This window comes from Myodes glareolus, chromosome 15, assembly GCF_982192425.1.
Source record: "Myodes glareolus chromosome 15, mMyoGla1.1, whole genome shotgun sequence".
NCBI lineage: Eukaryota > Metazoa > Chordata > Mammalia > Rodentia > Cricetidae > Myodes > Myodes glareolus.
The window spans coordinates 31,837,234-31,851,972 of NC_142040.1; the positions used below are offsets into that span (position 1 = coordinate 31,837,234).

Sequence of the window (14,739 nt, forward strand, 5' to 3'; positions counted from 1 at the left end):
AAGTCAGAAGAGGGTGCCAGATCTCTTGGACGTGGAGTTATGGCTAGTTATGAGCCATTATGTAGGTTCTGGGAACCCAACCCAGGTCTTTTTGCAAGAGCAACAAGTGCTCTTAACTGCTCACCATCTCTCCAGTCCCAAGACTGGGTTCATAATGACAACCTACTCACAGGGAATGAGGCTTAAATGGTCCTGAGTCTGCTCCTCAAATTGAGTAACTACAAGGGCATAGTCCAGTCCTCATATATGGTATGAAAATACGGCAATGAGTTAGACTCAGTGTTCACTTAATAAATATCTGAGGGCTTCTATGGTTGAGTCCAATGCTAGCTACCGAAGACAAAAAGCCAAACATGACCCAAGCTCTGCTGTCCAGAAGAAATTGTTTATTTGGGAGAACACACAGACACCACAATGTGGCAACCATGTGTTTTGGAATGCTAACAAAGTGTGAGACAATAATCAGAGCATCTACTGATAGTGTTCTCAAAACGCGTTCCCATACTGCCTGGCGGCATTTGCACTGACTGTGGACAGGCAGGAAAGAGATTATCACCACCCCCATGCTTTTTCTTTTCAGAGCTAGAGGTCAAACCCAGGCCTTGTGCATGCTGGCTAAGCACTTTACCACTGAGCTATAAACCTAGCTGACCAGTCCCTTCTCATAGGCAACTTCTGAGCGGGTAGAGGAATCTATAAGCTGTTGACCAGGTGGTTTCATGACAGTTTTCAGAGGTAACAGGCTTTTATCTGCAATGATGGAGTTTTAACCGGGAGAATCAGTCAAAAGTTAGTTCAGTGCTAGATCTAGTGAGACAAAAAAGAATGGGTAGTACTTATTTCAGAATACAAGCAATGACATTGTAGCTATAAAGGGAGGGTCACCTGGAAACCCCAGTCCGGCCTTTAAGAGGGATTCTGCAAAGGCCCCAAGCCATGCAGTCACTTCTTTGGGAAAACACTGCTTAAAAACAGCATGAACTTCCGTGAAGAATTCTGTTAATGGCGTAAATCCCTATTTTCTGGAATCTCAGTCCTAACTTCTTCCTGCTATGCCCTCATTCAGCTGCAGATTCACGAGGGGCAAGCAGGGCCCAGAATCTGTCCCTGTGAGGATGGGTGTCTGGGTGTAAAATTACTAAGGGCTGTAGAGCTGTACTGTGGCGCATGACAAGTCCCCGGGCTTCTCTTCTCTCTCTCCCTATATCTCTCTGCCCCCCTCGCCCAATATATTATTTTCTTTTGTTTTTCATTTCTTTTTTTTTCTTCAGAAAACACAGCAAATCTAACTGTGAAAACCCGTGCAGTTTAAACCCGTTGGTTCACTGCCTACAGAAGGAAACCCAAATTTCTTCTGTACCTTCTTTAATCTCGCTTTTGCATGCTTGATCATGCTCTCTCTATATGATCTCCTATCTTCCACTCCAGACATGGCAGATTCTGTGTAGTTTCCTTAAGAATGTCCACTTTCTCCAAACTCATTGCTGCTGCTGTATTTCCAAGACTTCTCTCTCTCTCTTTCTTCCTTCCCGTTGGCTGTGCCATTGCCCTGGCTCTTGCTGGGCCTGATCTGCTTTCTCCAGCAACAGTGAGGTCTTCTCTGGGCCTCCCTGACAGTCCTGTCCATGGCTCTAGGCTTCTTTTTGCAAGCGCCCCTCTGGAATGTTGTGAAGAACAGAGGCTTTTCCATGGCTTCTGCACCTCATCATCCTGCGATGCTTGGCCAGAAGAATGCTGATGAGAAGTACTTGTAAACAAGCCAATATTTCTGGGACTCCCATCACCTCTAAAAAAACCCCCAAAACACCCTTTGGCTAGAATATTGATTTATTTTTATTTTTACTTTTCTCCTTGATAGTTTTCATATACAATCCCAAATTACTTAGTAATCACAGGTTGTATAAACTCCCTAGTTTTCAGGCAAGTAATTTACCTTTTAAACTTTCTAGCAAAGAAAAGGGCTTGTGCTAAAAACAAGGCATTTCTCCAGTTAGCACATCTGTGCTACAATAATCTAGTGCTGACCCGTCTCAGATAGGCCAATTAAACAGCTTAAAGATTAACATCTACTCATGTGTGGGAAAACACACTTTCTATACTCAGACAGCCTTCTCCTTCCTGGGTTGATGACCTTGTCGCTCTCTGAGAACATACACATAATTTGTTATAACATAATTTGTTTGTATACTGTGATGACTTTGTATTTCCCTACTACCTTAGAATTCTTCAGAACCCTGAGCAAACATCTCCTGGTGATTATTTAAGCTTGTCATTCTTTAGACTACAGATCACAAACACACATGATTTGGGGGACAGTTTGGAAGATGGAAGCAGCCTTTATAAGTATACATTTCAGCGAGACGACACAGTTTCCAAGTGTTGCCTCCACTGAGTCTTTCTTTGAAAGACCACCCTGCTCTGTAGAGACAGACTACAACATACTTCTTTCTTTCCATGGTACTTTTCTGGAATGTTCTATTCCCTCCTTTTCTGGTACTTTCAAAGCTCAGTTTAATTCTCATTTTATCCTAAAACCTTTTCTCACTGCCTTAGTCCTCAGAACTTGCTCCTACATTCGAATTTCTTCAACACTTCCTAGGGAAGCCCTCATGAACGGAGTCAGACCCAAGTTTGATTCACTCAGCAAGGCTGTGGGAATCACCGTGAAACTCAGGCCTGATGAGAAGATGATGAGACTCAGTCTATTCACTTCACATAGCTCAAGTGAGGCTTGGACACCATGCCTTCAGAAGGCAGACTTTGGGTAGAGCGTTGGACATTTAAGACAAGGAGGTAGCTGGAGTTCTCTATTCCATTTTACAAATAACAGATCAGAAGCTATGGAGGGCCACAGAGGAAGCTTCTGTCTGAAGTCAGATTCCCAGTTCATAGTCCTGAGACACCGGAAGCCTAAATATAACTGCTGCTGCTGGAGAAACCTGCTGCTAGGGAAAACTAAAGACCAAAAGGGTTGCTGGAGATTTGAAAACTGCTCACAAACACTTGGTCCTTACTGTAAGTTTGCCAGGTAGGCTGAATACAAAAGTCACATGTACTTTAGCTGCTATTTAAACTACAAATTTGATTAAAAACTTAATGTTTCTTATACCTCTTAATATATATTTAAATGTGTTCTAAACAACACTTTTATTCCTGTTTTTAACTATCAGAATGTCATTTTTAGGTTAAAAACTTAAGGATTTCTATTTTTAGACTGTTCTTCATTACTGATTACAAACAACTTATTTAGGAATTAAGAGGTTAGGGTTTAAGTACCAGCATGCATGAAAAAAAAAACTTTAAATCTTTATCCAAAATGAAGTATGCAGCTGAGGTCACAGTAATGCACGCAAGAAGACAGGGACAGACAGAAAAAACACCCCCATGTGTCCTGAAATGGAAGTAGAAGAAAGAGCCCCCAGGAAAAGGTGGCACGGCACTGCTCGGGCCTGGGAGAGCAGGTGGCTCGAGAAAGGGGCAGTGGGATCATGAAGGAGAATCAGGATGGAAGAAAGGCTTATATGGGCAACGGGAACAGTTACTTAAAGGAATAGAGAGAAAGAAATGAAGGCAGACACAAAAGAAATGTTTAAAAATGACAATAGGAGAAAAATAGGAACAGAACTTTAAAATACTTGAGCTAACAGAATTAAGTACATGGAAAGAGATTTGGGAAACCAGGCAAGGAGGAAAATAGGCACAGACTTTTGGAAAAAAAAAAAAACCAAAAACCAATGTGGAAATCAGTGTACTGTCACTGTGCACCACTAACATGGAAAAATGTGGTTCGTTCTGAGTTTTAAAGAAACACTGCCCCTCTGGGTTTTTGAAAAGCCAACTTTAAATAACATCTTTCATTTTTCTTAGTTAAAAATATTAGTAGGTATTGGGTACTGTTAGACTAAATGAGGAAGACATAATTTTCCAAACCTCTCTGGCAGCAGGAGGATGCGCTTCCTCAGCTTTCTTGCCTATCTAACAGCTTAGCACCAAGCAGCACCACGTGGAAAGATTTAGGAAGCTTTTCAGAATACAACCATAGTGTGTGTCCTTCCACCTGTTGGGAGCTATAGCTGACAGTTCAGCCAGGAACATAAACTCCATGGCCAGCAGACTATCAGTCCCACAGGGGAAGACACAGCTCCCAACCAGACACTCTCCTAAGAAACTAGGGCACAGGGCTGGCTGTTCATCTCACTCAAATCATATCCATGATCAGAGCTTTCCTCGTGATAAAAAGGTTTCTCAGGACAAACTGCATACAACAACAGAGTCAATGCCGAAGAGCTTTCCTCACTCAGAAGACAAAAGCAGCGTGACTTAGAGTCTGGCTAGAGAGCTTAGAGTTAAAATAATCACCATTCCAGGTCAGCAGCTCTCACAAGGCCTATTTATAACGAACCACATTGGCCTTCTGCGGGATTATTTATAGTACCGTACAAAATAAACACTAACCAGGGACCCTGATCTGTAATCATATTCCTTCTTGCTTCATTTGATCACCACCTTAGAACCTGGTTCTGAGAGAGGGAAGGAATAGAACATTTGTGTGATGTGAGCTCACAATTTATGCTATCCGAAGTTGAGCTACTTCTACTCTCTTTAAACTCCACGTACAATGCATATTCTGTCATGTGACTTCTTGTTTCAATACTTTCGAGTGTAGTCCCATGGAGACACTCACTGAGTCTTCATTAATGAGGCATTACTATCCATAAATAAAATATAAAACCCCTAAGCCTTAAATGCATCTCAGGCTGTTAAAGATTAAGATAGAAACCAAGCTCAAGTCAGCCACTGTGAGTGGTTATAGGTCAACTAAAGGTCCAGAAGTTATCAACTGTAACAGAAATGGTAAAGGTTCCAATCACGGTCCTGACAGATCTACTGATGCCAGTGGTGAATCTTAAAAACAGCAGACAACATCAGAGATGTCAGTGACACATTTACAGAGCTCCAATTGCTCTTAACATCTTGCCAATTCCTTTATAAACAGAACTTAGCTTGATCGCAAGCTGACTCCACTCCCACAAAAAGTGCCAGGATTACCCCCATTTATAATTTGAGAAACAACGATAGAAAGATTCCATATTTTCTCCAAGATCACAGAGCTAGGAAATTTCCAAGCTGGGATTCAAGATTAACCTTGAATTAAACTCCCATGCTCAGAAACACTCTACTGTTTATAATTCTATGAAAACACACAAAAACTTCTAAATCAAGCTAAACACGCCTTTAAATCTCTCCGAATTTTAATTCTTCAAATAATACAAATAATGTTAGGGTTGTGAAATTTAACACCCTCCCAGATTTAGAAGAGGTTGGACAACTTTTTATTTCAAGAGCTAAGTCCTAAAGTTACGTTTGGCGGCATATTTCTACAGTTGAAAACAACAATACTACTGTATTAGAAAACATGAAAAATATGCAGACTAATTCAGAAAAATCATTGCTTGGGCGGAAAAACCTCAGACGGCATTTAAAACAGAATGCCACAAAACACTGATGTATTAAGTGTGCTCCTCTAAGGGCTGGAAATGTTGCTAATTTTGTAGAATGTTTGCAAGGCATACAGAAGGCCCTGGGTTTGACCCCCAGTACTGCGTAAAGCTGGACAATGATGGTACACACCTGTAACCCCTGCACGGGGGTGGGGTAGTGGTGGGGGACACACACGCAAAGCAGGATGACCTTAAGTTCAAAGTCATTCTCAAATACTTAATTTCAGTGTAGCCTTAGTTATATAAAACCCGGTTACAAAAGCCAACCAACCCAACCAACCAACCAGTTTCACCAGAGTAATGCTTTAATTTGTATAGCTTGCTATGGTATCTCAAGTTCCTCTAGTATAATATACTAAAATATCTATCTTATAGAGTTAAATGGGATTTGGTGATATGTAAATATTTAGTGTAAGTAAGCTTTTACTTTTCTTATTTTCCTAGTAATGGTCTTATTGTAGCCCAGGCTGGCCACAGGCCAACTATGTAGCCACGGCTAGCTTTGAACTCCTGATCCACTAGCATCCATCTTCTCTGTGTTGACATTACAGGCATGTACAACCATGCCCAATCAAATAATTTTTTCTTTTCTTTTTTCTTTGAGACAGGGTCTCATTCTGTAGTACTGGATGACCTGGAACTTGTTAGATAGACCAGGCTGGCCTCAAACTCATAGAGATCTATCTACCTGCCTCTGCCTCCTGAACACTGGGATTAAAGGCACCTGTCACTTCTTTGCCCTGCAACCACCTCGCCCTGACCTTTTGTTTTGAGACAAGGTCTCACACTGTAGTTCAGATTAGTCTTGAACTCAAAGCAACCTTCCTGCCTTAGCTTCCTCTCAGGTGCTGGAATTTTATAAACCATGCTACACACAATTTAAGTTTCTCACTTAGAGGGCATAAGGATTAGGAGTTCAAGGCCCACCTCAGCTACAGAGCAAGTTTGAGGTCGACCTAAGTTACATGAATATTTACCTCAAAAGAAACCAACAAATCAACACCCATCAACCAACCCACTCACCCACCATTTAACCAAAATTCAAAACAAAAGAGTTCAAGAGCAACAGTTGATCAGTTTAAATAATTCATTTAAACAAAGAACAAAACATTACTGCTACACTTAACTTGGCAGTTATCTGCAGTAGTACCAGAGAGGGAAGGGATTAAAACTAATTCAGAATGTCAAGTAGTTGAAAGACTAAGTATCTTTGGAAGAGGGTTTTGTAGTTTCCATTTACACTTGGCCATGTGGAGGTGCTCTGGGGATTCACAATGGATAAAGCACGAGGAACCGAGACATCTACTCTGTACTTGGTTAAAATTTCTTGTGTTTCTGATCAGTGTACCAGAGAGATGGAAATGGAAAACACCTGACCAAATGTCTCATTAAGGAGGCGTATATACCTGGACCAGAAAGACGGCAATTAAAACACGGTATCCATTCTTTTTTTCTACATGCTAGTTATTTTCCACATGTGATCTTTTCCATTTCTTTGAAGGGTTTGTCTAAAGACTAATTATTTCCTTTTTGGCATCAGGGCTGCAATTCAGGTAGAGGCCACCTGTTAAATAATAGGGCTTTTTTCCATTTTTTTTTTATTATTGATTCCATGGTCTACTGTCTAAGTTTTTTCCAGGTGTGGATAACTAAAAGAAAATAAAAATGTAGTACATTATTCATGCAAGCTTTGAAAGTAAAAATGTAAATGTAGGACAATAAAGGTGCCCCTTACCCCCCACATACTCACATGCTGCCAAAAGTAATAAAAAGTGAGGTACTGGCAGAAGAACAGACAAAAAAAAATAATGTAAAATAATAAAATAAACTTAAAAATACAGAAGGTCTCACTCTGATAATATCAGTTGAAGCAACAGGATTATTCATTTAGCAGTGTACAATTTAGAAACAAAAAGTTTGAATGTTGGCCTAATATACCAAATCAGTTCCAGGTGGGCTTTGAGGGCAGTTAAAGACAAAAATAATGGCACAGCACACTAGAGAAATATATAAGCATATTCATACAATCTTGGGATTATGAAGATTTTCAGCATAACATTGGGCAGAAAACATGTAGGAAAATATTGACAGCTTTGGCACTGCAAATATGTCAACAAAATAACCCCCACATAAATAAATTGTAAGGCAGCAACAAGAGGGTAAAATATTTTAAACAAAAAGAATACCAGTGATATTTAGTAGCTTTTGCATATCAATTAGAAATGTAAAAATAGGGCTGGGATCTGGCTCATATGGTAAACTGCTTGCAATGAAAACCTGGGTTCAATTGCCATTACCACATAAACTTGGTGTGGTAACATATATGTGTAATCCCAGCATTTAAGAAGTGGGGGCAAATAGATTAGAAGTTCAGGTGATATGGGATTCCCCTCTGTATGCTGTGAACACCATTGGTTGATAAAGAAACTGTCTTGGGCCTGCATAGGGAATAGAAAGGTAGGCGGGGAAAACTAAACTGAATGCTGGGAGGAAAAAGGAGGAGTTAGAGAGAAGCCATGTACCCTGGCCGGATACAGACACTGGGAATTTTACCAGGTAAGTCACAACCATGTGGTGATACACACATTACTAGAGATGGGGTAAATTAATATGTAAGAGCCATCAAGAAGCTAGAGCTAATGGGCCAAGCAGTGATTTAATTAATACAGTTTTTGTGTGATTATTTCGGGTCTGAACTGCTGAGCAGCCAGGAACACACAAGTGGCTTCCTTCATCCAACATTCAGGGCCATCCTCAATTACACAGTGAGTATAAGGCCAATCTGGTATATAGGAAACCATGTCCCAAAACAAAAACAAAAAACAAAATAAAAAAAACCAGAACAAAACCAAAAAGGCCAATAATAAATACAAAAGGAGGCATAAAACACAAACTTCACTACCATAACCAATGGCCAGATAATCTTTTAAAAGTGCTCAGTTTCACCATTAAACCAAGAAATAAATACAAAGTAAAACAAAGTTGTAGAGATTAATAAGAATGTATCTCTGAACTGTGATATAATACACACTTACTCATTTATTCTCTGAGACAGGGGAACTAAAAGTCTCTGCCTTGCTGCTTTTGGTATAGGGGACCCAACATTCTAGAGTGCTGTCTAGGGAGACTTGCCGTGTGTCCACTGGAGCGCACAGTAGAGAGCGGTTAAAGCAGCAGGAGCTGCAAAGGGGTGGGCTCTCTAGAGCGATGCAAATATCTGATCTTGTTTTGTTTATGTGGATGCATATACTTGCCGAAATTCACCACAGAGATAGCAACTGTTTCTCATTTATAAATTATACTTTGGTTAAAATTTGATTTGTTTTTTGAAACAGGGTTTCTTTGTGTAACTACTATGGCTGTCCCAGAACTCACCCTGTAGACCAGACTGTCCCCGAAATCACAGAGATCTGCCCGTCTCTGCCTCCTGAGTGCAGGGATTAAAGATTAAAAAAAACCCCAAAACCTTACTTAGCAGTTTTTATTTCCTCTTAGCCTCAGGAAATAACAACCAATTTATAAAATAGTTTATCAATTCATTTACTCATGAAGGGCTATAACTGAAAATTAGAAAAATGTTTCCAAAAACGGGCAAACAGTAAATTTTGCTTAAAATAGAATATTATAGCACATCAAATGATATGTTGCCAAGAATGACATGGAGGACATGAATGAGTTACTGAAAAGACAGAACATATGAAAAGAAATATGGTGTGATGGTATCTCAGGTGGAAAAAAAATCTTAATTAGGCCTTCCTAAGTAGTGTTTGATTCTGAGATACGGTTAAAGTCTCAGATCACGTGGTAACTTATTTGCTGCTTATGCACCACAGAAACTAACAGTCTCCCTTGCACAGGCTTTGTTTCTGTCTATAAGTGACTTTCTCTGCCATGTTATATCAACCCTTAGGACTCCTGCTCCTTAAACTTCATTTTTAATAGAAATTGTGGACTTTATGTGTGCATAGATTTTTGTTCATTTAAGATGATTTTGCTAATATAAAAAAAAAACCCTAACAAAAAGGCATCCTGAAGAGAGTCCCATGGCTTTATAGTTCCAACATGGAAAAGGTAATGTCTCTGCTAAATTTATATTAATTAAACTGTCAGCCTTACTGTTTTATAATCTGGATTCAGCTAAAAAAAATTAAAAACTCCACGGTTTCTAAAAACAGGTCCACCATAACCATCACACTAACTAAAGCAGAAGTAGCAGTTATGAGCACTTGAACATGTCTACCGTCTCTCTCGGTCAGATAACTAACATTATGTTTCTCATATTATCTCCTCCAGGGGTTAGGTGAAGAGAGCTGTCTCAGTAGCAGTTCTGTCCACTTACGGCAGTTTTAGACTGCTTGGCAGTATGTCAGATCTTGCTGATACTGTCTCAGGTTCCACGCATGCCCATCTTTCTTCCACACCTGCTTCCAGAGCTCCTGCCAAGTGCTAGGCACTGTGTTGAACACCTCCCATGAGTTTGCTAACTCAGTTCTAGAAACTGCACTGAGCATGGATAGGTTCATTTTAGAGGTGAAGGTAGGCTGCTTCCTTGAGAGCGTCCAGCAGTCAGTGTCTGAGCAGGGATTTGAACCCAGGCAGTGTAAGTAGACAGTCGACTGGATAAGTACGTGATAATTCAATACGTGACGACAGTAGCTTCTGAACTCTTAGGAGAAAGAAAGAATGTGCAAAGCGGTGCACAGATGAGCATGGACGATGTCCTACAACCTGCTCCAGAGATGGACACTTGCGCACAATCAGAGGGCCCTCAAAGTCAGGCTGAAGTTCTTTCTTGTCCCAGTGGTCAGTATTTCCCAGTGGAGTCACTGCTAGTAGAAGCTGGTGTTCTGAAAAGAACATGTGCTTTTCAGAATTGCAAGCAGGGCTGGAGAGGTGGCTCAGTGGTTAAGAGCACTGACCGCTTTTCCAGAGGACCCAGGTTCAATTCCCAGCACTCACATGGTGGCTCACAACTGTCTGTAACTCTAGTTCCAGAGGACCCAACACCCTCACACATACATACATGAAGGCAAAACACCAATGAACATAAGATTAAAAAAATAAACGAATTACAAAAAAAAATGAAAGAAAAAAAGACTTGTATGCAACTCTATCATTTACCATGGGAAAAATAGTTTAGTTTCTTTTAACTTCAGCCCCACAAATATAGAATGGGACTAATACGAATTATCTGATGGAGTTGGGGAAAAGTATCCCGCCATAGAAGTCCTTTAACCTACAAACCTGTTGTTGTGAAAGGTAATAGGTATGAGATACGACATAGGACCTGTAGGACGCCTGGAATACAGTGCACACAGCATTTGCTTCCTGAATGGATTGGTGGGAACCAGAGCCACCTCCATCAGCACGAATGTTAGAATGAAAGACCATGGGGAAAAAAGGGGGCATCTTATCAACAGTAAGTGATTTCTATTATGAGTTACTTTGTATAATTTTAATAATCTGAATAAAAGACAGCTAGTTAAAATATAATCAATCAATGCCTGAAAAGAAATGAAGGGATTCCATATTAAAGCGACTCTTGAAGTACGTCCAAAGAAGTGGAAGAGCCAGTGAAAATCTACATCCCACTTAGGGCAGAACAAATATGGTCATTTTAAGCCTCTACTTGGCTTCTATACATTATTGTAGAGTACTGAGATAAATCAAACTTGAGTTAGACAAGTTAATAGTACACTTCAGAACCTCTCTCAGGCCAAGTAAATACCTAGCCAAATACTGAAGGGCCTTGTAGTATAATATCCGAAGGTTTCGGGTCTGGTCTATTACTGCATACTTCCTCTTATGACCATTGATCCTAAAATCTTGTTTTAGACAACAAGAGCACAATAGTCCCAACATCAGGGCCATTACACATGTCATTCATTCGCAGCGTCACCCTAAGCAGAGATCGTCTCACTGTGACAGCCTGCTGCACTTGGGATAATGTCTTGGCCATCTTCACATTGCTTACATGAAGAACATTCGAGTAAAATAAGCATGACTTTCACAACATGCAAACCGAACCCATACACACAGCACATAATAATGACACTGTGAGGCTGAAGTCACAAGATCATACAAAGTCACAAAAGGGGGTGGTTTGTTTTTACCTATGAGAGGCCCCTCATGTTCTACAGCACATTTTTTTGTGGGGGGCATATTGTTTGTTCTTTTTTATTTTTGTTTATTTATTTATTTATTGAATCTAGAGTCTTTACTTGAAAAGTAACCATGGTGTAAAGAGCCCAAGAGACTTGTCAACTGGATGTAAGCAGACAGAGCAAGGGGAGAACTTCAAAAGTGAATACGAGGCAGATCGGCTGGCTGCTTTGAAATTATTGAATAACAAGTGTTTACATCAAAACACAGTCTCCTATGGACTTTGCAGACTACCAATATTTTGTTCCGATTAACTGAATCAAGTAAGTTTTATAACTTGATTTGTGGCTTTAGGCACTGTTGTTATGAACCCTTTCTCCACTGGGGCCCTCCAGGGATTTCTGCTAGCTGTGGTCATACCTACACTCTTTAGGCCTCCTTTGCCGCATGCACTTCAGGCTGCTCTGGTCTACAAGACAGATTGGAATCGCAGCTTTCTGAAGTCTCCAAGCAAAGACCACAAATATGAAAGCTATGAAAGCAATACATCACCCACTGCACCTGCCAAGTTTCCCCCTTCTTTCTCACGTGCAGCAGCCTGGACTGAGACTGGCAATGCTCATATAAGATACAAGATATAAGATATAAGATACGCAGCAACTTAAGGCACCAGAATCAAGACTGATATTGAAATCAGATTCTGCACAAGGCTGCTTAGACTAAAACCAGACAGGCAACTATAACCAAATATTAGCATTCATCATAGGGTTCAAAGAATAGTCAGAAACTTGTAATGTTCAACAACAAAAACCAATCAGCATATAAAGAACTAAGAAAATCTTAGCTATATGGAAAAACATAGTCAACAGACACTAGCAACAAAATGATAGACACTGACATTAATTGACAAAGACTTAAAAATATGCTCCAGGAAGTAAGAGCAAATACTCTTGGAACACACACACGCACACGTGCACACACACACACACACACACACACACACACACCACAGAAGGAAGACTTCAATGTAAAAATAAATATAAGTAAAAGTTTTATAACTGGAAAACAAATGTGAAAAATCATTGGATGGGTCCAGTATCAGAATGGCTGTGACAGAGGAAGTTCAGTAAATCTGAAGGCAGATCATCAGAAAATATCCAGTATCCAGTCTGAACTGAAAGAAAAGTGAAAACAAAGTTTAACAGAGCATAGGGACTTGTGAGGGAAACACTAAAAGTCTAAAATCCAACACTGGGAAGCCAACATGGCAAAGATACCAATTCTCCTAAGATTGATTAATAAACAATGGAATTCAAATAAAACCATAGCAGATTTATTTGTACTTAAGAGAAACTAACTCTAAAATTTACATGGAAAAGCAAAGCAACTAGAAAAGAGAAAAGTTTCAAGGCTTCTATTACCTGATCATTACCTGGCTTCAAAAGCTGCTCTGAGCAAGAGGACGTGGAGTCATGAACGAGCCAGAGGAGGAGAGCCTGCACAACATAGCGGGCTGAGAGCTGACAGTGTTGCCAGGCAGGCAGGAGGCAGAGGCAGCTTTTGAAACAATTACACTATAATATCCAGACACCCAAATGAAGAAAATAAAATTTGGTCTGAACCTCATACCTCACATAGTCTCTTACAAAGCATGGGCAATAGACCTAAATGTGACAGAATAAAAGTCACTGAAAACTTAGGGGAAATTCTATAGGAAAGAGGTCTTAAATATGACCACTAAAGCACAGCCCATAAAGAAAAAGTCAGATATTATATGAACAGTGAAACACTATGAATGAAAAGAAATAAAATGAAAATTAAAAGATTAAAAACATTAGAGAAAACTGGCAAATCTGCTCTAGATCATATCTGAAATCTCAGGAGTCAGAAACAACCTAAAAGAAAATGGGCAAAGGCCAGAAGGCAAGCACAGGACACACTTAAAATGACAGCTCCCTTTCAGAACAGTAGTGACACAGCTGGAAGGTACCAATAAGGAGTTAGCACATCTTTGCACACATGTTTATGTTTGGTGCAGCTCAACCCTCAGGTCCAGTGGGAACAATGTGGCATTGATTCAAACACTCCTTTCCTTAGGAAAGATGTACATGAAATCAGAAAAAGCATATGAAAGCCTACCATAGACCAGACATCAGATAAATCACAAATTAAGTTTTATTAAATACTATAAAAAATCACGTCATTTTGACTTAATTTGCTTCTTTATGTATCCTAGAATCAATCAAATGTGACTAAGATGATGATCTATTTTGAGAGGCTAGGCACAGATAAGTAATATCAGACATGATTAAAGTCTATAAATACTACACCAGTATTTTCAATATCTAACACATTTAATGCAGAAATGACCAGTACTACTTGAGATTCAACTGATATCCAGGGAACAAAGCTTTGAGGACCAACATGTTTGGTCATAATACCTGATAAACAGGGACCAATACGACCACAGAATTAGAGAGTCTGAGTCCATCAGTCTTCCAAGTATGGTTGTGGGAATACTGTGTCTACAGACCAAAGTCATCTGCATGAACACTAAGACATTTATTTGTTGTGGAATAGAAGATTTGTTTACCTATGTAAATGTGTGTTGCAGAATAACTGTTTACCTATGTAAAGATGTGTTACTTTTGTTTATGCGCATTTGTAAAGATGTGCTGCTGTTTTACCTTGCCTGCCTGAGGCACCTGATTGGTCTAGTAAAGCTGAACGGCCAATAGCTAGGCAGAGGAGTGATAGGTGGGGCTGATGGTCAGAGAGAAAAGAGGGGTCAGCTAGCAAGAGGCCAGCCAGCCAGCCAGACATGGAGGAAGCAGGAAAGAAGGATGGACAGTATGTAGGTGAGAAAATTGAGCCTCAGGCTTGCACACAGATGAATAGAAATGGGTTAATTTAAGTTAAAAAAAAAAGCTAGTTAGAAACAAGTCTAAGCTAAGGTTGAATATTCATAATTAATAATAAGTCCCTGTGTCATGATTTGGAAACTGGTGGTCCAAGAAATCCTGCTACATTTATTTGCCACTTTCATTTTCATTCTTTCATGAGCATTTAGTGACATCTTAAAATTACATTCATTTATTTGTGTGTCTGTGTCCATGTATGTGTTACTTGCTATGCG

The 14,739-nt window shown here is 39.8% G+C and overlaps 1 protein-coding gene across 1 annotated transcript in view; it reads right to left on the reverse strand.

Moving 5' to 3' along the window:
* The window catches only part of Cwc27 (CWC27 spliceosome associated cyclophilin), a 183,516-nt gene that overhangs the window by 5,809 nt on the left and 162,968 nt on the right, over positions 1-14,739 (reverse strand). The window lies entirely within an intron of this gene.